The sequence below is a fragment of the Macaca fascicularis genome, chromosome 13 (genome assembly GCF_037993035.2).
Source record: "Macaca fascicularis isolate 582-1 chromosome 13, T2T-MFA8v1.1".
Taxonomy (NCBI): Eukaryota; Metazoa; Chordata; class Mammalia; order Primates; family Cercopithecidae; genus Macaca; species Macaca fascicularis.
This window is the reverse complement of record NC_088387.1, coordinates 114,434,352-114,460,143: the sequence shown is the minus strand read 5'-3', so window position 1 is coordinate 114,460,143 and position 25,792 is coordinate 114,434,352. Positions and strand designations below refer to the sequence as shown.

Below are 25,792 nucleotides of genomic sequence, written 5' to 3'. Positions count from 1 at the left end.
CTCAGGAAACGTGCAATAATGGCGGAAGGTGAAAGAGATGCAGGCACGTCCCACATGGCTGGAGCAGGAGGAATAGAGAGAATGGGGAAGTGCTGCACACTTTTAAACAACAAGATCTTATGAGAACTCATTCACTATCACAAGAACAGCAAGGGCTAAATAAACCTGTTCATGATCCAATTACCTCCCAACAGGCCCCTCCTCCAACATTGGAGAATATAATTCGACATGAGATTTGGATGGGAGACAAGGTCAAACCATATCACTATTTTACTTTATGTTGAAGAACAAAGTTAAACCTAGTGTGATACACTGAATTAATCTTTTTCAATAAGCAAGCCATTTTGCATTGATTTAGATCAGTAGATCTAAATAATATCAATCTATATATTTTACTAGGAATTTTAAATTGTTTCTAAACATTTAAAACATTTAATTAAAATGGTGTTTAATTTGGAGTTTTTTTTTTCATTTTGTGAAGATGAAGATTCAATTTAATCTCTCCTTTTTTCTTTTCATAAGGATAATCATTTTTTCAACTTCATATATTGAACATATACTTCTTTCCCAATCTCAGATACCAGTTCCATATAAACTTCCATAAGTATGTGGGTCGTCTACTTGATCCATTGGTCAAATTGCCATCACTGTATGTGCATATAAATTTCCATATTAATTTTAAAATTTGCTCTTCGATGTCTGAAAAAGGCAAACTTTGAAGAGCTTTAGATTGGGGTTGCACTGAATATATAGCTCAATGTGAGGAGAATTGACTTGAGTAGTATTGAGGCTTTAGACAGATGAGTACAGTACATCTTTCTATTCATTTAACATGTTCTTAATTTCTTCAGTAATGTTTTAGTTTTTAAATTATGCAACTTGCATGAATTTAAAAAATGTATCCCTAACCATTTCATATTTTTATCCTATTATAAATGGTATTGCTTTTCTAAAATTCCATTTCCAATTATTTGTTAATACCTGCAATGACAATTGATTTCTGTATATTGTCTCCAGATTGTGTATTCTCACTAATTCACTTACTAGATCTAGAAGTAGATAAAATCTACCAGTTTTTTTGTAGATTTTCTGTAATCTAAAGAGTTAACTGATTAGTTCTAGTAACTTTCTTAGAAATTCCTCATAGGCTGTTTTGTTTTTGTTTTACATAGATGATTACATCAATTACAAATAAAGATATTTTTACTTTTTCCTATCTAATATGCACACCTTAATTTCTTTTCTTATCTTAGTACACTGGCTAGAACTCCAAGTGCAATGTTGAATAAACGTAATCGGAATAAAGTTGTTGCTATTTTATCAATTTTAGTGAAAACATGTTCAGTCTTTCATCATTAAGAATGATTCTAGCTGTAGTTTGTCATTGTCATTTCTAGAAATTTTTGTGAGGTTGAGAGAGTGCCCTTCTATTCCTAGTTTTCTGAGAGTTTGTGTAATAAATTGATGTTGGAATTTGTTAAATATGTATTATTTTACATCTCTGTAGATTGTTCAAGTAAGTAGTTAGGCAGACATGAGCAGGGCAGGAGAGCATCCCTATCCAGGAGTGTCAGGCAACCATCAAGTGATGGTCAGGTGATTGCTAAATTTTGTCTCTAAAATGATAATTAGTCACAGCCAATGCCAGGGAAAGACAGTCTCCCAACAGAGAGAAAATACCTGAAACTGGTGATCAGCAGCTTCCAGAGAAGCTCTCAGGGGTTGAGTGAGTGGGTTCAAGCATGCACACTAAGTGGCAAAACGGTGAAGCTTAATTGGTATATGATATTCATCTAAGAACGCTCAACTGGTAAGGGAAAAATGCCTCAAGCGAGTATATACACAACTGCAGTAAACACACTGCATGTGCAGCCCCTCCCAAGGGCTGGCAGGCCACTGAGCATATGGACAGCCTGCCCCAAGGGAAAAAGGGAGTAGAAACACAAACCCCAGAACCAAGCCAGTGTATAAAACCCCAAGTCCAGTGTTGAATGAGACACTTGAATCTTTCAAGTCACCCACTTGGCCATCTTCCAAGTGTACTTTGCTTCCTTTCATTCCTGCTCTAAAACTTTTTAATCAACTCTGTCTCCTGCTCTGAAACTTGCAGTCTCTCTCTCTGCCTTAAACCTACTTCTGCCCCTTAGCTGAATTCTTTTCTCTGAGGAGACAAAGATTGAATTTGCCACAGAGCCATACGCATTCACTGCTGATAACTAGATGACAGTGTAATTTTTTTTCTTTATTCTGTTAATATGGTGAAGTGAATTAATTGGTTTTCCAATGTAAAGCCAACCTTGCATTTTTGGGATGATTCTCACTTGGCCATGATATATTTCTATATTGCTTATCTTTATTTGCTAATATTTTGTTGAGGTTATTGCATCTATGCACATGAAAGTGGTTCATCTATAGATTTGGCTTTGTAATGCCATTTTTATAGTCAGCTACAGAAACAGTCGAACTCCTCAGCCAAAGCATCACTGGATGTCAAGACTGGTGATGCTACACACACACCGAAACATTACGGAAAGGCTTATTATGTACACGATAGGCTTATCTGAGGTGAGCAGGGAAGACCTTTAATACAGATCTAGTGCCAAAGGATAAAATGCCCAGGTTTTCTTTTCAGTTTGTCAAAATGTGGGGCGCAAAGAGAAAGTCAAGAGGGGGGATTTAAAAGCCGTCACAAACATCAAAAACTCAAGTAAGACTCATTACAGTCTTTGTCTGGCTTTGCTATTAAAATAATCTGACCTCACAAAGTGAGACAAGTATCCTATACTCTAATTACTGCAAAAGGCTGTGTGAAATTTGTACTATTTCTTTAAACATACTACCAAATTCACCAGTGAAGCCATCTGGGCATAGAGATTGGGAAGGTTTAACTGAAATTTTAATGTGAGAGAAACAGGGTTTTTCAGATTTTCTCTGTCTTATTTTTTTCCAGTTTTGATAATTTGAATCTTTCAACAAATGTGTCCATTTCATCCTTTTGTCAAATTTATTGGCAGAAAGTATAAGTAATATGATTTTTTTTAATAGCTGTAGGATTTACAGCATTATTTCAACTTCATCCTATTACAAATATTTTGGGTACTCTATTTTCTTGGTCAGTCTAGTTAAAGGTTTATAAATTTTACTCTTACGGTTTTTCAAAAAACAACTTTAGATTTTATTGATTTTAAACAATTATTAATTTGCTATTTCACTGATCTTCTTTCTTTTTGTTATACTATTTCTGCCTTTTGGGGGTTTAAATTGTTCTTCTTTCTCTGGATTCTTAAGTGACAGCATGAAGCTTCATCTTAGGGTTAGTTCTATTAATTATTTTTCTCCTTAATATAAGCCTAATTTTTGTGCTTTTTGGCATGTAACTTTTCTTTTTATTGCACACTGTGTAGATGATACATAGTCAAAAATCTAGATTGTGTTGTGTTTCTTCAAGGAAGGAAAATTGGTTTTGCTTTTAATCTTGCAACTAAATTTTGTTCTATTCATACTAATTGTTGTTTTATCCTTTTAGGGATAGCTTATTTTGGTTATGCTCTGTATTTGAGGATATGGTTCTTTCTTCAGAATATGGTATAGACCTTTATCTTAAGAAATGACTTTATTAAGGTCTCCACTGAATGCCTGAGGTTCCCAGCAAAGTCTCTCTGCTCAGGCCGGGTTGGAGCTCCAAGTCTTCCATTACTTCACAACATACAGCTGTAAATTAGCTGTAAGCAATAGAGTAACCAATTTCTTTCCGGCCTTGTTATACTTTGTTGACACCTGATCAGGACCTGAAGTGAACCCCCATGCAGAATTCTGCCCCACTGCCAACATCATATGGCGCTCTCTCTTCTTTGACACCTAAGTCCACAAGTTCCAGCCACATCAACACCCTGGAACTCCAGTCTTCACCCCTTCAGTTCAATGACATCACTGCTCACTGTGGGCTCCACCTGTCTGCAACTTGGTAGGGAAAGGTACCTACGGAAGGCCCTAGTCAGGAAGCCAGAAAAAAATACAGAGCTCACCATTCTGATCCTTCTATTGTATAATGCTTGGGAATAATATTACATAGTTTGCTTCATGTAGTTTTTCCAATGTTATGGCTGTTTACGAAGAATAAATCCAGTGCCAGTTAAAACATCTTTGACTGCCCTGCTTCTCCAAGCCCTTCACCCTTCTTTATAAAATATACAATCATGTTAATGAGTGCTGTGGAAAGACTTTTAGGATTTTTCTGGGATTGTGTCGAACTTATCAACCAATTTGGAGATAATGACATCTTCACAATATTAAGTTGGGCATATCTCTCCATTTATTTAAATTTCCATTAATAGTTCTTTGTTTTACACATAATTTCTAAACATTATAATGTGCTTCCATTGCTACTATAACATACATATTATTTAATAGACCCTTACACAATTTAAAGATTCATAGAAAGATCAAATCAAATGTCCCCAAATAGTTATCTAATTATGTTTAATATTTTTGGTGACAGAGCTTACTATAGCTAATTTTATTGTCAAACAATAAATCTTGCTATGAAGTTTTTCCTTATCATGAGCCAAAATTTTCCTTCCTGAAGCTCTGTGTCCTAATTTTATTCTGACTTTAAACAAATACATCTAATTGCTAATATTATTACTCAGCTTATATCATTTGTAAATTAGTTTTACAATTTTAAACTATTGTATAATTAGTCTTCACTAAAAAGTGGACATAAAGTAGAATTGGTACTATTTGTCCAATTTACGGGTAGAGAACATGGAAATCACAGTTAAAACATATTTCAGTTCTCACAGTTGGTTAGCTAGAACTTTGGCTCTCAATTCACTATTATTTCCATCAATGCCAAGTTTAGTTTATTTGAATCTATTCTATGGAACAAGGTGCAAGGTCACAAGAAGGTAAGAAGCTGACATTAAACTTCCTAAACTTTTCTAAAACACATTTCTAACTTACAAGTTGTAAGCATCTTTAAACTCCTTGGATATAATCAGGCTTGAACTGATGGTCTTGTAAAGGGAGCACTTCCTGTCTTGTACTCATTGGTGATCTACTTACTCAACCAGCAGAAAAGACTTACAAGATTCTCTAAACATTACCTGTCTCAGTAAATCCTAGGTGACTTTAGATGCAATCAGTAATTGGTGACACATTTAAGTTATTGGACTTATTCTTAAAAAGAATTATGAATGTGTGAGAGTATATTGAAAATAAACTGAAGGAGGAAAGAGCATTACCATTCATGAGCAGCCAAGAGTTTTGTGTGCTTTCTACTCATTCATCTAGCCAGCCCTGTGCAGTAGTTCGTATTATCTTTATTTTATAGATGAGGATTATGTGCTCAAGATCAAATTCTTTGACCTAGATATTCTGACGCCATTTGGATTATTTTTTTCCTCAAATTTGCATGCCACAATGCACCAGAGAGATTTTTGAAAAGATATTTAATAAATGACAAAAATACTGGAAACTTTTACCAAATTCCGCTCTTTTAGCAATAGCAAATAAACTCAGCAATTAGCTGATTGAACAAAAAGAAGAAAATGTAGAAGGGGCTAAAATGTATTTATTCATAATGTATCAGGGACTTTTCTAAAAGTTGTACACGTATTTATCATTGAAACACTACATGAACTTATAAAGCAGTTACTGATTTTATCTTCATTTTATAAATAAGAAAAACTGTGTTTTAGACAGTGTAATTGTTAATATTCAGTGTCAACTTCGTTGGATTGAAGGATGCAAAGTATTCTTCCTGGGTGTGTCTGTGAGGGTGCTGCCAAAGGAGATGAACATTTGAGTCAGTGGACTAGGAGAGGCAGATCCTCCCTTAATCTGGGTGGGCACCATCTAATCAGCTGCCAGTGCAGCTAGGATAAAGCAGGCAGAGGAATGTGGAAGGACAAGACTGGCTGAGTCTTCTGGCCTCCATCTTTCTCCTATGCTGGATGCTTCCTGCCCTCAAACGTTGGACTCCAAGTTTTTCAGCTTTTGCACTCTTGGACTTACACCAGTGGTTTGCCTTGGGCCTTCAGCCACAGACTGAAGACTGCACTGTCAGCTTCCCTACTTCTGAGGTTTGAGACTCAGACTGGCTTCCTTGCTCGTCAGCTTGCAGATGGCCTATTGTAGGACTTCACCTTGTGATGGTGTGAATCAATACTTCTTAATAAACTCCCTTTCATATATAAATCTGTCCTAGTAGTCCTGTCTCTCTAGATAAGCCTAATACAGAGAGTAAGTAATTTTCTTCCAATTTTATGCCGCCAGCAGAAACAAGGGTGGCTAGGAGACACCGTCCTAAAACCAGCTCATTCTTAAGCCTTTGCTTTTGAAACAGGAGAAGTTCCCTTGTCCCTTTCACAGGGCATGCAATGGAGGTATGAATTGCTTCTTGAATTCCCTCCTGCTAAAACCTCTCCGGGAACATATAGATGGGCAGGCTGTGGGGCTCCGACCCTACCGCAGTGTCTAGGGTTGAATGTTTACAGCTGAAGCCCCAGTGGGCATGTGCTACAGGGTGCTATTTTAGTTTAGCCATGTATAGGTGGCTTGTGTAAACCAGCTCAATTAGACCCTCTACTTTGTCACAAGGACAGAAGGCTGTCTGCATCCCTGGTTTTTGCCTTGGTGTACCAGAAGAAACAGATCCCATGTGGGCTTCGAGAATGAATGCAAACTTTTATTGAGTGGAAGTAGTTCTCAGCAGATGGCAGAGCCAGAAGGGAGATGCTTTTCCCCCTGGAGTTGGGTCACATGGTGGCCCCAGCTTTCCTCCGACCCTTGGGCAAACTCTGCCTCATCCTGCTGGTCAGTGACCTGATGGTGGGCTGGCATCTGCCGGTGTGCTCTTCCGCCAGTGTGCTCCCCTCGACATCCTCTCAACATCCAGCCACTTGTGTCTTCTTCCACTGATCTGCTCCTCTCAATGTCTAGCTACCTGTGTGTCAGCCTGCTAGGGTCTCAGGTTCTTACAGTCATAGGCTAGGGGCGTGATCGGCCAGGGTGATCTTGGAAAATGCAACATTTGGGTGCAAAAGCAGAAGTGTCTGTCCTCACCTAGGTCTGTGGGGGTGCAGCCCTAGCCAGGAACCCCCTTTTCTCTACCCAGCACTTCCCTGTCCCCACTTCTGTATGACTGAAAGGGACCACACTCTTCCCTTCCCAGCAATCTCATATCAGTTTCACTTATGTACAAATATGGTAAAATACTGGGCCAGGAATAAACATGGATTAAGTAGAATAGGGTTAAGTTTTTTTGTCTTTCATTTTTAAGGGTCTTCTCTTCCACAGTATGTGTAAGACACCTCTGAAACATCCTAGTAAAGATAAAAATTATTTTACTAAACCTCTGCAACAAGTCTCTGAGATAGAAACATTTTTAACTCTAATTTATCGAATGTTTAGTGAGGCCTAGAGAAAATAATTACAACTTTCCCAAGAACACTGCATTAGTCCATTTACACACTGCTATAAAGGACTGCCTGAGACTGGGTAATTTATAAAAGAAAGAGGTGTAATTGACTTACAGTTCAGCATGGCTGAGGAGGCCTCAGGAAACTTACATTCATGGCAGAAGGCAAAGGGAGAGCAAGGAACCTTCTACAAAAAGCAGCAGGAAGGAGAATGAATGCAGAAGGAACTACCAAATACTTATAAAATGATCAGATCTTGTGAGAACTCACTCATTATGACGAGAACAGCATGAGGAAAACCACCCCCATGATTCAATTACCTCCACCTAATCTCTCCCTTGACAGTTGGGGATTACAGGGATTATAATTCAAGATGAGATTTGAGTGGGGATGTGAAGCCTGACCATATTAAACACAAAATTAGGAAATGTATACCTGAGGGCCTAGCCTGGGTCTGAGGCCCCCATGGTGGCCAAGTCCTCCCCTCTGTCCTGTCCATCCTCCTCCTAATGGCCAGGCTATGATGCAAACACACACAGGTTTCAGTGAGGAAAAACATGCTGAGTTCCATGGTGATTGCTGGACCCAAAGCTCTTCGCTTAGGAAATGCATAGTTGGGAGATTCGTGGTCCCTCCTGCAGACTAATCATCTCACAGATAAAATGCACAGGTGCATTGGTGCTGGCTCATGTCTGCATTGATTTCCCAGAGGGGCTCATGCTCAAAAGTTGAGTAGAAAACGAGGACTTTAAGAGAGCTTAAAATTTAAAGTACCCAAAGAAGCATTTCTGAAGCACATTAAGCTAAACAGCTCATTAGTTAGGACTCTGTCCTCTCAAAACACTGCAGAGATCCACACAGTGTTACCTTGGACAGCAGCTGCTTCCTGGAATCTTTATACTCTCACCACAACTCCTAAGCAGGAGGAAGAGACTTTTGGAATATTAGGGTAGAAAATGCAAGTGGAGATAATTAGTCAATTATTGTCTTGTGATGTGGTTTGGCTGTGTCCCTACCCAAATCTCATCTTGAATTGTAGCTCCTGTAATTCCCACATGTTAAGGCAGGGACCCAGTGGGAGGTAATTGAATCATGGGGGTGGGTCTTTCCTAGGCTGTTCTCACGATAGTAAATAAGTCTCACGAGATCTGATGGTTTTATAAAGGGCAGTTGCCCTGCACACGCTCTCTTGCCTGCCACCATGTAAGATGTGCCTTTGCTCTTCCTTTGCCTTCTGCCGTGATTGTGAGGCCTCCCCAGCCATGTGAAACTGTGAGTCCATTAAACCTCTTCCTTTATGCATTACTCAATCTTGGGTATGTCTTTATTAGCAGCATGAGAACAGATTAATAATCCCATTTTTAAAATTTCATTATAAAAATAAGCTAACTGACTGTTTAAGACCTGAGAATTACAAGGCTGAGTCAGTTTGGCCACACAGCCAGTTAGTGCAGGGCCAAGAACACAGAGGTCCCTTGAACCCCTGCCCAGCTCTTTTTTGCCATCAGAATGCTTCCTTGTCATTTTACTGATGGACTTACCATTCCCCACATTAAACACTAGATTTCTCTTTTTTTGTGCAAAGTGTTCTCCGTTTGTCAGCTACATGCTAGTAAGTACCATGTTCCCTGTGTTTTTCCTCACCACCAGGAAGGGCCCCAGGAAGTTGTCCACCTTGAGCCCACATAACCTTGTGAGTAACTTAGACACACTCCACGTCAAGCTGCCTCAAGGGCACTTGGAGAGCTCTGGGAAGGCTGCGATGTGCACACCACGGGGAAGCTCTCAGAGGATATTGGCAGCAATTCAGTTGCCAACCAGCTGCAAAAAGCTTTAAAGGACAGTGTTGCATAAAAAATGAAAAATGTTGATTGAGGACATATTGCCCTTGATTGAATGCTGAAGGAAACCTGCTGGCAGAAAAATAGAGGAGAAAGGGAGAGGGGAAGGGAAAAGGGGGGCAGGGAAAAATAGGTCTGCCCACTTTAGCAGCTGTGGAGAAAGCTGTTTGTCCACCCACAGTGAGCATCACATGGAGTGAGATGTCGTGCTGTCTACCAGAAATCCAGGCCCCCAAATTGCTAGGGATCTTACCATAGTTTGCCTTGGAACTTTCCAATGCTAAGAACTGTTCAAACCTTTGCTTTCCTAACTGGTTCCTATTCTATCCCATCGTTTCCAACTTTGCCAGAAGGCCTGAAGGGTAAGGCAGGAAGAGAGTGCGTATTTACAGCCTTTGAATGCAGACTTGGGGCTTTATAATCCAGTGACCATCGAAGATGTAACTTGGGTATCTTCTCAGAGACACTAGCAGCGACTCGATTTTATCATTTATTCCTGTGGGAGATCTGGCTCCCTACCAGCCAAGGATGGAGCTTTCTCTTACTTCCCAGGGTTGTAGAGCCAGTGGTTTTAAATGTGACTGTTCTGAGGATTCCTCTTTGCAGAGTTCAGTTACTCACCAATCATCACTGCCCAGGGAGGATGCGTTTCTGAGAAATATTCTAGATGTCTTGATTGAAAGAGGCTCCACTGTGATCTGAGCCAGATATAATGTTTCCCCTAAGAGGACTCATGCTAATCATCCAGCACAATGGTGTCCTCTAACTAGAATTAGCATCTGTTGGATCACTGACTACATTTCCATAGAACACAGAACACAGCGGTCAAGATCCATGAAACATTGTCCACCTTCTAACTCCAAGCAGACACCAAGAAGGAGGCAACAGCAGGAATCCTGAGAAACAAAGGGAGTCCAAGGAGCTATGGGGGGAATTTTCCGTCTTTGGGGATGAGGATGTAAAGCATCAATTTATGTGAAACCTACTGCTTGATTGAAGACTAGATTTTTGAAAGGCATCCTGTAAATCACCCTGCCACACACATTGTTGGAAGATAAGAGAGTTAGACACAATGCTGACACTGCAAACAATTGAGTATTTCAGAGTCTTCATGTCATAATTAGTACGGTAGTAATCAATATGACTGATATAAAAAGAATTAGATATAGGTCTGTTTTTCTGACGTCTTGTGGAGTTTCTGTAAGGCAATATTAATTAAAAATGTGTAAGGTATTGATATTGTACGATCCTTTGTTGGTAAATGTGAGAAATTCCATAGATACGCTTGATGATCGAGCCCCCTCATTGTACACTGTAGGAACATAGAACCAAATAATACTACAGATAAATGTTCGTTGTATTAATAACTTCACAAAAGGATACAACTTTTCTGGAGGGATATCAACAGGGCAAAGGCCTGTAATCTATCAATTCTACTTTTAGGAATATATCATAAGGTAAATGTGTGGTTGGTTATTCAATTTAAGTAAAATTATGCTCAACAAACCTTCTTTTACCAAAAAAAATTTGTTTCTTTTTTGTTGTTGTTTTTTGTTTTTTGAGATAGGTTCTTGCTCTGTTGCCAGGCCGGAGTGCAGGGGCTCTATCTCAGCTCACTGCAACCTCTACCTCCCAGGTTCAAACAATTCTCCTGCCTCATCCTCCCAAGTTGCTGGGACTATAGGCATGTACCACGATGCCAAGCTAATTTTTGTATTTGTAGTAGGGGCAGGATTTCAGCATACTGGCCAGAATGGTTTTGATCTCTTGACCTCATGATCCACCCACCTCAGCCTCCCAAAGTGCTAAAATCAGAGAAAACTTTAAACAACCCAGAATGTTTAGTAACAGAGGTCTAGTTCAATAAAACTGATCAACCATGTAGTACAACACTATGTGGACTTAAAAATGATATTGTAGAAGAACATTTATCCACATGAAAATACATTTTTAAAAGTTTGGTGAAAAAAGTAAGACAAATATCTAAATGGCATGTTCAGCATAGAATATTTTTGATAATTGAAACATAAGCATACACAAATATTCTGCAAGTATATTCATATTTTTTAAATGTTAACATCAGTTTTTTGAATAAAGCAAGAGATGTTTTTAAAATATTTATTTGTATTTAAAATTTGCACTTATTCTAAAATGAATGCTCACTACTCATGTAATAAGAAAGTAATGACAAAAATAGTAAAAAAAAAAAAAAAAAGGCCTCCATAAATTACATGTAATTTAATAATGAAAACCTAGTTAGCTACTACCTACCAGGCCCTATATGGGCAGGCAGAGTGGAAGGTTCAAAGGAGAATTGATCAGTTCTGCTCTCCAAGCACTCATGATTCTGAGAACTAGAACAAAACAAGGAAGCAAAGGATGAGAAACCAAATTTTCTAAGAGCATCAGTTTCTTAAAGTCAATATCATGGGGATATCGTTGAGCCTGTGTTCCATTTCCTTATGTCTAATACTTTCAGATTGGAGAAAAGCCTGGCCAACATGGTGAAACCTTGTCTTTATGAAAAATACAAAAATTACTGGGCATGGTGGCAGGTGCCTGTAATCCCAGATGCTTGGGAGGCTGAGGCAGAAGAATCACTTGAACCCAGGAGGTGGAGGTTGCAGGGAGCCAAGATTGTGCAACTGCACTCCAGCCTAAGAGACATAGTGAGACTCTGTCTCAAAAGAAAAAAAAAGTTTCAGAATATATCTAGGCAGAGATTCACCAGCTGTCACCTATATAGTGACCAGGACAGCATTAGGTGTCCCAGTTTACCTGTAATGAACTGAGGTTCTTCCAGGCAATTATTTCAGAGCCTTAAGATTCCTGTATCCTTCTTCCCGGCCTACCCTTTCTCCTCTAAATATTCCACAGCTTACTCCAATGTCTTCCCGTAGGTCTCTGATCAAATATCAATTATCGGAGAGGCCCTCTCTGACCTCTCTCTAAAATAGCTTCAACCCACCCCAGCCACACCACACCCCATCATCTGATGTATGTGTGAGTGTGTGTGTGTGTGTGTGTGTAAAGGCTTTGTCTGTTTTGTTTATTGCTTTAGCTCAGGCATCCAGAATGTGGCAGGCACTCACATCAAGTTTTGGTAAATTAATGAATAATTCCACTGCTCCTAACCTAAAGTGAAATACATATGCTAACACCAAGATTAGTTTTAAGTTCATATCTCTAGTGTTCAGAAGGGGTATGGAGAGGAAAAAAAAAACCATAAAGAACTCTAACCCTATTCCTAATAAACATGACATCTTTTTTTTTTTTTTTACTTTAAACAGTGTGGTTCTCTAGGTAGTTTGGAGCACTGTGTTCCCTGGGCTAGTGGCATTAGTATAATTCCCATTTGGGACAGTTGCATTCAACTTAAGGCTGGTGTCAATCGATGATGGGTGCCGCAGCTCCAGAACCTCTACAAACGATGCGTGGAAGCCCAGGGGGGACTATCGCCATCATCATCTAAGTGAATGCACCTCCAATCCCTTAGATCAGCATTGGGGATGTTTATCACTCGGTCCAGTGGTAAATATAAACACATGGGAGAGTTTGAATGGCAAAAAAAAAAAAAAAAAAAAGTAGCACTTTGGGAGGCCGAGGCCGGCAGATCACCTGAGGTCAGGAGTTCGAGACCAGCCTGACCAACATGGTGAAACCCCGTCTCTACAAAAAATACAAAATTAGCAAGGTGTGGTGGCACATACCTATAATCCCAGCTACTCGGGAGGCTGAGGCAGGAGAATCGCTTTAACCCGGGAGACAGAGGTTACAGTGAGTCGTGATTGCGCCATTGCACTCCAGCCTGGGCAACAAGAATGAAACGCTGTCTAAAAAAATAAGAGAGAGAGAGAGAGAGAGAGAGAGAGAGAGAGAGAGAGAAAAGTCACCCATACAACAACCAAGTCGTTTAAATTCATGGTTTTTCTTGGATCAGAGTTATCATCTTCACACACGGGGAGAGAGGCCCGTATAAGACAATTGGTTTCAGCTTTCCAGCACCCTTGGAGTTGATGGAGCTCTCTCCAATCCTAAGCCATCCATCTTACCAATGTATCCTATCATTGTGGAAACCTTCCAGATTATGGGGGTCTTCTCTATGTTGAAGCTGAGGCACTCACTTTGCAACAAGTAACCCTCAAGTGACTCCCCAAAGATGCAATGGTATTATATGGTATTATTGGTTTGCTATAAAGTCACTCCGGTGACTTTAAGTGGTATGACTGCTTAGAGCATTTACAGAATTTACAGTCAGGGTTATTTCCCCTGGAAGAACAATATAAGGTGAGATGTTTAAGAGCAGAGACTTTCGTTAATGTCTGTGTCACCTGTAAGCAGCAAAATACTTGCCACGTAGAATTCTTCTCAATGATACTGGTGTGTTTGCTAAAAAAAACTAAATCGCTGATTGAGGGTTCCAGTCATGACATTTGCATTTTAAATCTGCAGTGCTGTGATGTTGTCCAGCCTCCTACATGCAGTGGCACTTCTCATTTAATGACTCTGTAAATTCTTTATTTAATGACTCTTAAATTCTTTACTGTTGTAACCTACAATAAGTAACATGGAATGAGCCCCTAGAATACAGCCTGGCACGTAGGCTCCTGATTTGAGGATGCCCAGTGCTGCCCAGGCCCTGTGGGCTGGACAAGGGAAGGGGATGTGAGGGCTGCACTCTCAGCCCCTCCAGTCTGGCGGGAGAAATAGTGAAACTGTGCTGCCATGTCACTGCTATCCATACTCTAAGACAACTTCAAGTACTTCAGCTGAGATGAGGGAAAGGGTGAAGGTTGAGGTCAAAATACAGCTAAGTAACAGTGCAGAACAGAAATACAAAGGCAGGGAGACAAAAGCATGGATTGATCCAGTTGGCTGCTCAGTTCCATGCCAAGGGATGAACAGGTGTCTATCTAGAAGCAAACTCTTAAATAAGAAAAGACCTACCTTAGAAACATAGTCACATCTCCTCCACTTGCTAAATGATGTGGACTGTGGCATGTCACTGAGCCTCCATTTCTGACTATATCATTAGGGCTATGAATATCAAATGAATTAATACACATGAATGGATTTTGTCGGCAGTAAAACAGTATTCAAATCTATTATGCCCTCGATATGTGGAAGGAGGACCACTTTCACCAACATAACAAAAACTGGTGTTACCAATTTGTGACATATGAAGCATGCAGGAATAAAATCAGAGGTGTGTCAAAGTCAGCTCCCACCAGTTCCAGAGAGCTGACTGTATCCATCTACTCCCAAATCAGCCTTCAGTGATCTAATGAGGGTAGTTTGCCCTTGGACACAGTGAGAGTGTTTACACCATAAAATTTGGAAAATGCTACAAATCAGGACCTCTTTATTCTCCTCTGAGAGAGGCTGTTAAAACTTTACCAACACAAGACTGGACAAAATGTCTGTTTTTTCCAGTTAATCTTTCTCGTATCTGATAAGGATAAGATTTTTTTCTATTTGTTTCACACTAGCCCTTTCAGACACCAGCATTTCCCTGGATTAGCAAAACAATCAGCATTCACAAGAGGAGAGAGACTGAGGGGGAAAAAAAAAGGTTCTAAATCTGAAGCCTGTGTCCATCTTTCTTAGAGGAATTTAAATTCCAAGGCCTATATATTCTTCAATTCCATATGGTACCATGAGGTCTCAGTAAATATCACTCAATGGCTCCGATTTAGTAACACTGTCACACACACACACACACACACACACATACACACGCACACACACACGAGTCATCTGCCATCTGCTGGACTTCATGTGAGAGTCGGTAGTTTCAGTCAATGGAATGGTGCTCATAGACACGAACCTCTAACCTGATTGAGATAGTTTGAGTCAATAACTTCTTCCTGATTGTTGAAAGATTAATAACACATTTATATTCTTAAAAGTGGCATCAACTATAAGCTGATGTTAAAAATCAAGTTTTCTGTGTGTTGGTTCCTCTCAAAGATGCATTCCATTGCGGAAGGGGTTTATGTACCTCCTAAGAGTACGGGGCGAGAGCAGGTGCAAGCCAAAGGGAAGTGTCAGAAATGTGTTCCCTACTCATCGTGCCCTCAAACAGGGCCAGTGACAGTAACAGACACTATCTGTTTCATGCACTTACTCTAGATCTGGTACCTGAAACCACAGTCCTGAAAGTAGCCAAGTACAGCTATGCCTGAAGCCAGGAAGTGTGGTTTCCACAGTGAGGAAGATTTGTGTTGTGAAGCAGATGTCAGATAGAAAAAGGAAAACAGGAATAGGAAGACATTGTAAGAATTTTTGGGTGATTTCTGACCTGCTCACTTTCCATCAGGGCATCCCGGGGTTTTTTGCCTTCTCAATTTTGAACAGCATAGCATTTAAATGATCATTTTTGTTTCTCCCCGCTGCTCCCCAATCTAAACAACAAAAGAAGGAATTTAACCTCATATCCTCGCTCTGAAATTAGCTCTATTGTCAAAAGATGACAGCTGTATCCTGATTTCAAGAATTTCATGTTGGAATAAAACAGCATTTTTGAAACCATTGTGTTATTTCAAACAGATCTGTAATGGTCCCTCAGCAAACCATTTTCAGAAGACTTGGGTAAGTAAGATAAAAAGACACCATTTCTGAAGAGTTGCTTTTATGGGCTAGGTCAGAGTGCTCTCTTTCCATGTTGTTCATTCCCAGTTGAATTTCCTAATAGTCTATCTCCTCAGCTAACAGATGCCCAGCCTCATGTCGGAACCAGATCGCGCCACTGCTGAGATTCCATCCAGTTCCTTTCTTATTGAGCCGTTTCCCTAGCAGATGGTGCAATGCTGCAGGCATACTCCTTCCTGTTAATTACCAGCCTTCGCTACAGATGGAAATGTCAGTCAGCCTCACAGGTCCTGGTTCCTGCCATTGCCTCAGTCCCTAGCCCTCTACCTAGGCAAGATGCTGCCAACACACACCATGTGTTTTGTGACTGCTGACTAGGCAGGCAACAAAAAACAACTTACTTCATGAATATTCATGGCGGAATGTTTAAAGTTCTGTTCATCTGTGATGCTTATAGATCCGCTTAAAGGGGATGGCACCTTCCTAAGAACACTCTGCCCCTTGTTTTCCTAAACTGAGGATACACGAGTTACCAAGTGAGTTGCCATGGCAACGTAGAGAGGACCATTAAACGTCGGCCATTTGGAGCCTTCTGTAGACACATCAATTTCTGACTAACGTTCTTCTCGTACCTCTAAGTGTCACTTAATTTTTCTTGTCCTGCCATAACAGACCAATACTCACCAAGCTGAACTGATTAGCTAATAACTGTTGGTTTTCATTAAACCCTGATTATCTCATTAGTGAATATGTAACTAATATGAATTCCTTGATCTTCCTTGGTATTTAAATATACCGAATCAAGATAAATGAATTTCAGTAGCCATCCTCTATCCATTAAGTCGAATTATTTTGCTTCCTGTGGGAAACATTTTAGCAATCAAAACTGGGTATCTTTTTAGGTTTAGAGGAAAAAATTAGGGCTCAGGTTTTGAGAGTAGAGAAGAGGAAGTGAGACCTTGAGGAAGCCTTTGATTGAAGGTCATTCAGATAAGCTTTTTTTTTTTTTTTTTTTAATTGGTCATCTTCTTTGGGATGCTGTGTTTATAGGTGAGATCACGTGATGATGGAGAAGGTCACCAGAGCTAGGCATCTTGTCCACACACAGGGTTTCCTTCCTCCATGACTTAACCCAGAGATGGAGACGGCGGGGTCAACATTAAATACCACGCACAGGCAAAAGAGTTTCAGACAGAAGGATCATCTACCTGAAGACAAAATAATCATCATCCTTTGAGGGCAAAATGGGCAACCTTATGGGTATGTAAAATTGAGAAGTAGCTTTCATGAGTCCTGATTTATTTATTTACAAAATCTACATTTATTTTCTTCCTTAGGTATCTTTGGTTTTGGAATGGGGCTCTACACGATGGGATTTCTAGTGGAGAAGACAGTTACCAGAGTCATCACTGGAGGTATGGGAATTTCTAAGCTAGAGAACTACAGCAGGGAAAATTGAAATATGCTATTCTGGGGATCTCACTGATAGTTATGAAGCTTAAGTCTTTTGTCCCGATGTCTTTTTAAGAAGCATATGTTAGTTGTATGCTTTTTGATATTAAAAAAAAGATAAAGCATGTGTAGGTATTTTACAGGCAGAGCAGAGATGGGGATATTCTGAATGCCCTTACCCCCCAGAAAACAAAAGGTAAGCAACATATATTTTATAAGGTATTAAGAGAGGATACATCTCTAGGAAGAGTGGGGAGATAATGCCCATAATGTAGCCAGAGCTCTACATTCCCTTGTTCAAAATCAACTATGGTTGAATTTTACAATGAAGAACACATACAGTGACTTGCAGGTAAATGTTTAACAACAAGCTCACCAAAAAAAAAATTGTTAGACTATATATACATATATATAATGTCATTATAAACTTTATTCATATAAAGGATGTATATCACACACTTTACAAATAATAAAATACACAATAATGTTTATTGCAAATTTTACATAAGCAATTAATTCTTACAGAATGCTTTCATTGATTTTTGCCAAGCTGCAGTATCTGTAGCCAACCTATAGTTACGATTCAGTTATGATTTGATAACTGAAACTGAATCCCTTTCTGCTAACTCTTTCCTCACTAAATTTGTTATCATTAAGTCCAATATGTGATCTATCGTTAAACTAGTTCTCATTCTCATACAAACTATTATACATTTAGTAAATCAAAGCCTGTTTCTGCTTCATCACTACGTATGTCAGAATTTCACTCTTTGTTCAATGATGTGAGGAACTTTTTTTTGTCTAATCGGATAATGGTATTCAAATACAGGAAGAATATTTCTTCAATATCTTTTGCTATACACAATGTAGTAGCTACCTGCACAGCACACCATTAGGTTTAACCTACATTACTGACATTTTCTGCAATACTTTCTTAAGTCTAGTCAGTCAACAGAGCATTAAATCAAGTTTTGTTTTATAGTGTTTGCCAATTTCTGTTTTATAAATATTTATACCATGCCCAATTTCAAGCTATCAACATGATGTCACTGAAGGCAAAGTTGGGCAGAGAAGTTATAATAGTACACTTGATTTTTAATAATGACTGTGTTTAACAACCAAATGACAAAATTGCTGAAAATTTGACCATAGGCTCTTGCAAGCCGGTACAAGTCAGCTCCAACACATCACTTGGGCACCCAGTCTCCCCATTTCCTTCAGTTTTTGGAACAAGTATATCATATGGGTATGTTTACCAGTATGTAAAAATTACATAATTTTACAAAGTCTTACTTAAGTGAAGCTTAATAAAGCGTTCAATAAATTGAATTGAATGGATGCACACTTAATGAAGCTAGTTGAAAACATAAAATATAAACACATGGAAAGTTTAAAAATGTTTGGAGTGATTTTTGCTTTGTGCCGAGGGAGATTTAACAGGACAACATGGCTTCTAAGGCGGGTGAGGACTTTCTGTATAGCCTAGTGTGGGTGGGCAAGGGGCTTAGCCTGAGCCTCGAAAAGTGGTTAAGATTTGGGTAGATGAAGAGGGAAAAAAAGAATAGTTCAGGCATTAACTCAAAGAATATGTATTGATTGATTACTAGTAACCATAAATATTAAATTTTATATCATTAATTATCTTTAAAAGGATATACAGTTTCTCCAAAGAATGTTTTAATCTTCCAAGCAACTGGAGGGACACAAATTTCAAAAATCAGTTATTTAAGGAGTTTTAAATGTCTAAATTTTAAAAATTAACCACTGTGTGTAAAAGCAAACACAAATTGTTTTCCTTATATACTGTATCTTTAAAAATTCCATGGAAAATAACAGCAACAGAAACTTAGGAGGAAACCAAAAATTGCTTGTAAGATTTAGGAGATATACAAAAACCAAGTGTTTTGTTTTGTTTTGCTTTTTTTAATTTGGTCTTCAAAGGAGGGAGAAGAAGGACACATGTAATTAAAGGTCAAAATGATAATAACTTGGCTAGAATTCATTTTCATTTGCAGACTGGCACTTGTAGGAATTCCCTATTAGCCCAATGACTACCCTGAATGAAGTTACTTAAGCATTATTTTCCAGAGTAAGAAGTTAGCTTTCGTTTCTAAAACCAGGAAGAATTATAGATCCATATAAAACAAATATAGATTTGTTTGCCATAAAATGAGAAAGAGGTCTGTAGTTCTGAAAAAAGAAATATCTAACCTCTAACAGAGAAAATATAAAAAATTTACTTTTTATTGAAAAGTAAATATGGAAATAAATACTAAAAATGACCAAATTGAAAATTGTTCAATCTAGTTAGTAATGTAATTAAAGTAATAGGATGTCAATTTCTCTTAAAAACCAAGGCCATAGAAGTTACTACATTATTGTCTCTTCTGATATGAAATAGATATACTCATATACTGCTATGAATTGCTACTAATTTATTTCTAGAAGTCAGTTTGACATATGTAACTAGAACCACAATAGAGAAATGGTTAAAGATACTATGGGCCATCTGTCTGTCTGTCTGTCTCATCCGTCTAATTAGTTATCTAGAAAAACTGGTACAGAAGAAAAAAAATAACAAAATGTTAATGAATTAAAAGTGATTTGAGGTCTCTGTTTACATTTTTATGTATTTTTCCTTTTTTTTTTTTACATTAGCAACTTTTGCTTTTATAATCAGAAAAAAGAAATCAAAGTTAATTTAGAAAGAAATTACACTGCTTTTGAGGAGCACAAGCTTTGAATACAGAAAGACCTTGAATTACAGCCTGCTTTGAGCCTCTATGATCTGTGTAGCACTGGCTAAACATTTCTTAGACCTTGAATTACAGCCTGCTTTGAATCCCTATGATCTGTATAGTACTGGCTAAACATTTCTTAGACTGGGGACTTTAGTTTCACATCTTTAAAAAGGGACAATAGCAGAATGCTTACAGGGTTACCTGGAGAATAGCTGAGCCTACCTTACAGAGTGCTGGACGTGTGGTATGTGTTTAGTAGAGGCCAGCTTCACTCCCCAGTTCAACACATTCTGAGTGGTATCCACTGACACTGAAAGACCAAAATCAGATCTTTTTCAGTCTCATCAATTCTATCAAAAAAACCCTCTGCCATGTGCTCTCAACCTAGGAGGGTCAAGCCGGTGGAATGGTAATCATCTTGTGTGAGTTATCAGTGCTCTCCTAAGCATCTGGTATGCAGGATCACGCTCCTAAGTTTGCCAAAAATTATATCTTTGATAATGTCTGCTGGAGGTACTTAGGCAAAACTTGAAATAGAAAGATAATACTTTGGAAGACAATTCCCCACAAGTGTAACCCCAAAGAATGTTGGTTTGGGGACATGGAACTGCTGGAAAAGTAAGACCACATCGTTCAAAAGCACGACAGCACCTCTGCAAATGAGATGGGAGCTAAATATGTGTCCCGGAGATAGCAAGCTAAATCAGAACACAGCAAGAAGACAGCACACATTTGAGAGAGGAAAAAGCGTGAAATCTGCTTCTGGCCATCAGAGGAGCTGATGCAATCCAGGCTGACTCGGGGGACAGCCACGGTGCCAGCTACAGAGGCCACATGGCTTCTAATGAGGCCAGGCCCAGTTGTAGCTCCGAAGAGTGGGTGAGCCAGCCAAATTTCACCCAAGGACAGAAGCAGCCTTAACAGCTGGTGAGTGAATTAACTTCAGGCAAACCGGTTGGACCCAGGTGGAGGGACATTTTGAATCATTCCCTTATGGGTAGAAAAAGAACAAAACATCTTAGGACACAGAGCTACCAAAGCCTCTTTATTTAAGTTTAGTTTCTTCTGTCAGGTTTCTCTGGGGCAGGGAGAAGCTTGAGGGCTTGAGGGACTGTGGAGCAATGACACGTCAGTGTGAGGCTGCGTGAAAGGAGGATGGGGAAGTCAGGGCCCAGGGTGCGCTTGCCAAGCTGGGAAGCAGGCTGCACTTTATCAAGGCAGTATTCCACCTGAGTTAAAGGAAAACATTTTCGGTGATGTGAGCTCTTAAAAAGAGATTTCGTCTTAAGAGAACCTCTTCAGCATCTTTGATATCTGCAGCTCTTATCAAACGCTGGGTCCCTGGCATTTGCACAGGAAATACTGTTCACCTGCTCCAGAGTGTCTCTACTCCCAAGATTTACCTGTTTATGGAGTGGGCTGTCCTCATGAGGTCTTGTCCCTGGAAGCGCCCTGCGGAGAGCAGGCTGATCTTGAATGGACGAAAGAAGGGCTTCTTGTATGGACTGGAAAGCTGAATCCCGAAGAATTCAGGAAAAGCCCGCACCCTGCAGTTTGAGCACCATCTTGCCACCTGGTGGCTGCATCCCTAAATTGCAAGGGCAGATCTTTGTTTTAACAAGTCTCTAAATAAGTGAATTTGCAAAATAAAGTCATGAGGTGAAGCCATTTTGACAAATGTTAAAGAGAGATGCGAGCATCTTAGAAGGATGGGTAGAATAAAAAAAATATGTTGTGAGAGAATATAGCTTTTCCGGTGAGAAAGAGGTCAAATCAAATGTGAGTGGGCAGACAGGAAACAGAGGAGGCTAACGCAGCACCCGGGCGTGGGTAGGATAGCACACACCGCCCTGACATGCAGGTTATTACAGGAAGATCTCTCTCTCTGTGAAGGCTGAGGTTACCACTGTTCCTACACAGCCCAGGGAGGAGAGGGGTCTGGTAACATTGTGTGCCTCTCCTTTTTTGACATTCTAATATTCGACCCATGTTTAAGTGTGCAAAAACCTTCTCAAGGTAGCACAACATCGTTTGATTCTTTAACATCAGCACTGAGTTTACCGTTTTTTCCTTTGGTCATTTTGTCTTCTTCCTTTCCCATTCTCTCCTTTAGTTGACAAGCACTGGCTACCATCTATGTGTCAACAGTTGTGTCATGAGTTTGGGATGGGCCGACAGCACATGGAATTCAAAGGTGACTAAGGGAGAAAGGAAAGTAAATCAACAATCAGAGTCCAGAGAGCTACATGCAGTGCAACCCACGGTTTTTGTTTTTTTTTTATTTTTTGAGACGGAGTCTCGCTCTGTCACCCAGGCTGGAGTGCAGTGGCCGGGCAACCCATGGTTTTATGGGAGAACCGAAAGGGGCACCTCACTCTGGAAGGAACAATGCCAGGAGAGGCTTCTAGGAGCCAATAATGTCCAGGTGATGTGCACATGTGTAGGAGCTAGCAAGACAGAAAAGCAGCTATTAATGGGGAAGTGATGTGGGTGACATTTCAAATAGAAGGAATAGCAGGCAAAAGAAGATTAAAAAGATATGTTTAAAGAAATGTTGGAATGACTATTTCACATGGCCATGCTGTCAGAGATAAGTTTAGAAGACATGCACAGGATCAGACCAGGAAGGGTGAGCCAGTGGCTCTGCATTTCACCCTGGCAACTCTGAAGTCCTGCTGGAGAATTTTAAGCAGGGGAGGAATGGCCACCTAACAGATATAGAGAAACATCCTGGAAAGATCACTCCCGCTGCGGTAAGAAAGGAGCAATGCTGGAGGCTGGGGTTGCACAGGCCGAGGAGGCCTTCTGAAAAAGTCCATCTGGATGAAAGTGAATTCAAGAGCAGTTTAGCTGGCAGAACTGACAGACTATGGTGCTCTTAGTGATCACGTGGATGATGGGAGGGGTCGCGAGGAAATGCACAGAGGGTGTGAAAAGTTCCAGGTTGAAATCCCAGGTGCAGGCTATGCAATGGCCATTTTAACATTTGTGAATGGAAAATCCAGGGTGCACAATGCTTTGAGGAGAGAGTCACTTTGGATTTGCCTCTGGAGTCTACAGGCGTGGTGTCCTTGGGCGCCCGGCCATGCAAGTCTGGGGTCTGCGCTGGTGGTCAGATCTCAGGCTCCTTCAGTTCCCTTTTTCCTCTTTTTATTTTGTTGTGTGTGTGTGTTTGTTCTTTTCCCTCTTCCACATCTCGGTTCTAACCTTTCTGCCTCAATATGCTCTTCTTCATCTGTTCTTTAAAGAGCAACTTGTTTGGAATCGATTCTGAAAAGAAAGTATCGGAGGGCAGCATTTGAACTGGCATTTCAAGTGTCAATTGGGGAAATCTTGGAGCCGACCAGTAAAAGGGGAAAATCCCAAACAGAAGCTCCATCACCAGGGACAGGGCCAGTCTCCTGACTAGAAACTCAGGGGATGTGCTGAATCATTCGGATACTTTCCAGAAAATTATTTTACCTACACAGAAGGCTGGGCATCAGCCAAAACAGGCTGGAAAACCAAAAGGAAAGACATTTCCATGAAGTAACTAGAGTTTCTGGCTTCTACTCTAGAGGAATATAAGAGGAACTTTCTTTTTTTTTTTTTTTTTGAGACGGAGAGTGTGCAGGTGGTTCCTTTTAAGGTCACCTAGATTTAGAAACTGTCTGGTTTTTCAAACAGATCAAGGGGTGATGGCAGGGAAATGTCTCCCCTGGGAATCTCACCCCTACATTTGTTAAAGAGGAGAAGGAGCTTCAATCCCTTGACAGTATGATGAAGAAGCAATCATAAGCTGCTGTGACAAAGTCTCATGCCAGCAGTCCTACCTGTGGTCCACCCTTCTCATGGCCAACAATGACTTTTCTTAAAAACATAAAAATCAAGATTTGTAACTCTCTTGCTGTAAGCTCTTCAGTGGCTCATGGATGAATGAACAGGGTCACCGTTGGCACACAAGTCCCCCCACAGGTCACCTACTCATCTTTCCACCCCAGCTTTTGCCATTCTCTCCCCATCCCACAAACTCGTGGCCATCCAAAGATAAGAAAGATCTCAGGTAGGGCTTCCCGGTTGCAGCAGAGAGTGGACTGTCTTTACATTCTTCCACAAAGAAGTCTTCTCGCCCATGAGAAGGGATTGGAGGACTTCTCCTAGGTACTATGTGAGGAGATGGTTGAGAAATGAGCTAGCCCTTGAGTCTTTGCAGCAAGGAAGAGTTCTTCCTTTTAAGAGTCCCATCATGAGAGCAGGTGGCATAGGAAATGCACTGGTTTGGAATCGGGAGAAACAAGTTTCAGGCCTGACTCAGATACAGATACTTGCCATCATCAGTGTGCCCTTGAATGAGTTATAAAGTGTCTCTGAACCTCTGTCGTCTCCTTTGCAGTCCTGAGCCAAGGTTATATACCACCCAGGGATTGAGGAAGAGGAATTAAGGCAGTGTACGTGGAAGTGGCTGGCTCATAGTCATCACTGGCTAAACACTACTTGAATTCTATTCTAAAACTCCACATAGAAAGGCAATTACTCTGACCAAATTTGATCAACCCTTCACCCCAATTCTTACCCCATGAACTTTTCTCCCATTTTTCACCCTTGGATTTAGTAGCTTGGCACACACAGTCCTTCTCCCTCTCTCGCTTCTTTCTTTCTCTCTTTTTTCCTTCTTCCATTACACCTAAGGAATTCTGATGCTGAAGAGGGTTTTCTTAAGGTGATTCTCCTGGAAAAGATGACTCTTTAAGCAAAAATTCAGACTTTCTCTAGAGTGACCGAGACACATAGGTGACAGTAGCAATACAGGCTGACTATCCAGCACGGCCCTGGGAACCATACATCAGCTCTGCTGCAGATGCCCAGGCAGCGTGTCTCTTCCTGAAATAAATCGACTTCCACACAGCTCTTCTGAAGGCTAAGATGGCCACATCTATCTAATGAACCCATCCTGCCACCTTCATTTGGGTCCTGGAAAAGGACTGAGCTCTTTTGTGGTTCCCTGTACATTTCAGCATGCATCTTCAGCTATGAGAGGTCATTTGCTGCCAGTTCTGTTGGCTTTAATGAGTCTCCTGCCTTGGACTTGGAGAGGGAAGTGGGAAAATGTGATTCTCATGCCCAGGCCTGGCCTCCCTGCACTCACTTTTCCCATTAAGCTTTGACACTGGACCATGCCTTTGTTGGCAGAGGAGGTTTTTATGGATCTTATGGGGAATGCACAATGGAAACTGGAATTAAACTTGTGTTTCTCTTTTTACTCTCTCTCTTTTCTTTGATTGGGTTTTGACTGAAATCATTTGACTATTTCCTTTTTACACGGACAGAACTGAATATGTTCTTTCAACGTTATCCAAACCATCATGCTCAAATAGAAAGAAAAGTTCTGCAAGGTTACGAAAAATGGCAGAGACATGGTGTCTACAGTAGGAACAAAGCTGCTTAGATCCTTCCAGACACTGTAAATTCCCCTAACATAAAAGACAAGAGTACAGACTCTGAGGTCAGAGGGACTCGTGCCCAAATCCCATCTCCCCCTCTCTCAAGTTACTTATTCTCTTTGAGTCCTGATTTTCTCACTGGTCAAATGGGAATAAAAATCCCCACCTGGGCCGGGCACGGCGGCTCACGCCTGTAATCACAGCATTTTGGGAGGCTGAGGTGGGTGGATCACAAAGTCAGGAGTTCAAGACCAGCCTTACCAAAATGGTGAAACCCTGTCTCTACCAAAAAGACAAAAAATTAACCAGGTATGGTGGTGTGCACC

General features: G+C 40.3%; 1 long non-coding RNA gene across 1 annotated transcript; it reads right to left on the bottom strand.

Moving 5' to 3' along the window:
* Positions 1-537: 537 nt before the first annotated feature.
* Positions 538-21,766, bottom strand: LOC135966886 (uncharacterized). The gene is made up of 5 exons (XR_010580596.1): positions 21,450-21,766; positions 20,269-20,356; positions 12,973-13,095; positions 11,534-11,616; positions 538-10,460 (listed from the first exon to the last, which is right to left on the bottom strand). It is a non-coding gene; the product is annotated as an uncharacterized lncRNA (long non-coding RNA).
* Positions 21,767-25,792: the final 4,026 nt, after the last annotated feature.